The 3,575-nt window shown below is 42.3% G+C and overlaps 1 long non-coding RNA gene across 1 annotated transcript in view; it reads left to right on the forward strand.

Annotated features, from left to right (window-relative positions):
* Positions 1-3,575, forward strand: part of LOC109300856 — a 25,209-nt gene that overhangs the window by 16,311 nt on the left and 5,323 nt on the right. The window lies entirely within an intron of this gene.

The following is a 3,575-nucleotide window of genomic DNA, read 5'->3' on the forward strand; positions in this document are numbered from 1 at the left end:
ATAAAGAAGAACAAACTTTTGGGAGAAGGAGAAAGAAAAAAAAAAAAAAAAAAAGGTGCTATATATAAAGGGTAAGGGTGGCCAAAATCTGGAATGGGCTTCCAAGGGAGGTGGTGCTTTCCCTTACCTTGGAGGTCTTTAAGGGAAGGCTGGATAGGCATCTGGCTGGGGTCACCTGAGCCCAGCACTCTTTCCTGCCTAGGCAGGGGGTTGGACTCAATGATCTGTTGAGGTCCCTTGTGACCCTAACATCTATGAATATACGCGATGGAAACTAAAAAAGATGGGTTATTGGTATGAAGAATTCTCTCTTCTATGGATCCAAATAAAATTTTTGAAGTTGTGTATTTTAAAGTACCAAGATATTTTTCTAGAAAAATTGAAATAAGAGGTTAAAACTGCTGGACATCTTGTGGTGTTGTCCAAAATGGTGGATAGATAACTCATTTGCCAGTGCAGAAATATAGTGGACAGATAATATTGTCCAGTTAAGTGGGGGTATTTTGATCAATCGGTGCAGAATTACCTCTAAATAGTGGTTCCCAATCTTTTTTTGCTGTGACCCTAAATTGGCCACCAACAGGACCTCCTAACCTGGCACTGTGGGGGCTGCTGGGAGTGGAGTGTGGTGGTGGTCTGGGGGCAGGGGAGTTGCCATTGCCCCCTTTGTGCACAGTGGCTCCACCCCACCCACCCGCTCATTACTTCTGGGCCACATGCATGCGTGTGCGTGTTTGTGTGGGCTCTTTGCAACCCTCCTGAGGACCCCCCGCGGCCCTGATTTGGGTCATACCCTGAGGTTGGGAACCAATGCTCTAAATGAATCAGGAATGTAAAATTCCATTGGTGTAAATTATACCAGTTTAGGTGTAGTTTGGCCATACTTTATTCAGGTGTAACAGCTTGCTCAGGCCAAGCAGGTTGATTCCCATTAATAGCAGTATATATTCTGAGCTTCCTAGCAAATAACCTACTGAGCTTTTTTTTATCCTGGTTTAATATACACTGGAATTCAAAACCAATGTAAATTATGCTGAGGTACTTGATCACATCCCCATGCCCCATGCAGATGCTTGCTCGGTGCAGGAAACATGATGCTTGTGTTGCAAAGAAGGGTCTCCCGAAGACAGGGGCAAAGACTATGTGGCAGTATTTCATGGGAATCTGATGGAACGCATTGCCAGGATGTGCGGCACTTGGGTAGTCCAATTCTGCTGATATCATGGACTGTGTATTGAAAAGAAGAGTACCTAATAAGAAATCAGGAGGCTGTGGCAGCAGCAGCCATTCTAGACCAGAGGTCCCCAGTGCTTCAGGAGTGGCAGGCTGAAATTTACCCAGTTTGGTTTGAGGTGGGCTGGCCATTCAGACCCAGCACAGGCAAGGTCCTTCACAGCTGAACCACTGCAGAAGTCCTGACTTTTTACCATTTGAGGCCCCCAAAAAACAAAGGCCCAAAGAGAGGTGTTGTGAATTGGGGTAAAGGTAGTAGCTGCCTTTTCTCCAGGGCAAGTGTGGAAAGTAATCCAACTCTTTTATGTAACTAGATAGGTGAATTTATAGATGCACCACCCAAAACACAGGCACATGGAAAGGTTGGAGTAGAGGCTGAACCATGTGGCCTATGCATAGTAACATTGTAAGGGGAGATGCAGGGGAATGAACTGATAGAGCTGTGTGTGTGGGAGAGAAGCAGGGAAAAGTTTCACCAAAACAGATGCCGGACAGGAAGAGACAACCATAACAAATACTGGGAATGTGTTCCTGAAAGGGGAAAGCCTTGAAAGGCAAGCTGTTTGGGGATGGTGATAGCTGAAGGACGCTTGGCTCAATGAACAAAGGGACTCCTGTTGTTTGGTTTCTACTATGCTTGGGGGCCAGGAGGGAGCAGGGCAAGGACTGTATGTTATGTAAGTAAATAAATAGGGTGGCATCAAAGTAACACCTGATTCCAACATGGGATATTTCTCCTACAAGAGCAATTCTCAGGACCCTGAATTTTGGCCAACTGCTTAGGTCAAATGGAGATTATTGGTGCAAAAAGGGACGTGACCTCTTTCAGCCTGATCAGATAAGTAACCCCCGTCCCATTTAGTGTCCTATACCAGTGCAATGCAGGCACACTTGAAAGTCTACACTAATGAAGTTAAAAATCCTCTATAAGCAGGGCTTTTTGCACCAATCCTCCATCTGGAGCTAGACGAAAAGACTGCTCCATCCATCCAGCAGGCCCCCACTGGCCCATGATTGGAACACTGATTTCCGAAGGTCAGCATGACTCCTGTTAACATCGGAAACCGTTTATTTCCTCCTGCTTCTTATTACCAGAATCCAAGTTATTTTTACATATAAACAACTACCAAAGAGAATCAGCAGAATGAATTCAGGTTGCAGGTGCTTTTTAAATTTCTTTTTTTTTAAACCAATTTTGAAATCCTCAGGCTTCAGAGTAAGGGATAAATTGAGCTTTGGAACTTAATACTTGGTATGTCTCAGTCAATGTTTTCTATCCTCATGAAAAGAAAATATGATTATACTCAGTACACTTTCAGCTAAGGAAATATAAGCAACCATGAGAAGTTTTATGTTAATGCTGTATCTTTGGTTTGCAGTGTCACATTCACTCATCCTAAAAGCAATAAAATCATCCTTAGACACCATTTTTTTCCGCCTGGTTACTCATTTCCCGAAACTTCATCCTTCTCAATGTCTAGTGAAAACCTGTCTGGCTCTGAACTGTCATTTAAAAACCATACCCTGGTTCAAGCACAACCAAAGAATGCTTTCCATGGGCTATTAATGTTAGTGGGATTTAGGGTTTTAGCTTGTTTAGCTACATAAATCCTGTTCCCTTTAATATACGCTAACTCAGCCTTATGTACAGAGCCTCAACACTGATCTGAAGTTTTTCATCACAACAGCGATTCCAGTGTCATACTAACCTTTCCTCAGACCTGTCATTCTTGACCAGCTAGCAGGTACTGAGCCATTTTCAATTATTCTTGCTTCTGTTTTTTCCTTCATCTTAAAACGCAGTCTTTCTAGGCCAAAAGCATGTGTTTTTCCTTTTAACAGTGACACTGCATAATGAAGTGCTCTACTTGAAAGCTGTAAGTGCCAGCATTAAAAAAAATCAGTTAATTATTTTTTACCCATACTTTGCTGGGATTTCATCCCTGTAGCTGTGATGGAAGACCTTATTTCTTGCTCCAGAAGGATTGCATCTTGAAATGAGATAGTGATGGTGCCATATTTGGAGTCTTATAATTTAATGCTTACATTTAACTCAAGCACTTCAAAATAAAGCTTAACATAGAATTTAGCATTTTTACACATACTCAAAGATATCTAGAAATAGCATGGATCTTTGGAGTCTGATTTTGTTCTAGATCTATGGGAATAAGCTTCTCTCAGGTGGGTGCCCTGGAATCCCCTTCATTTTCTTATTTATTTAAGTACTAGGGTCTAGGATTCAAAAGTGAGTGTTCTCAAAATTGTTGTTCATCAGCTAGACATCAGATTGATAGAGAAGATGTCTGATGGGCAACACTTTCCATTCATAGTTGCACACACCC

This window comes from Gavialis gangeticus, unplaced genomic scaffold, assembly GCF_001723915.1.
Source record: "Gavialis gangeticus isolate Ggan-Ray unplaced genomic scaffold, GavGan_comp1, whole genome shotgun sequence".
Lineage (NCBI taxonomy): Eukaryota > Metazoa > Chordata > Crocodylia > Gavialidae > Gavialis > Gavialis gangeticus.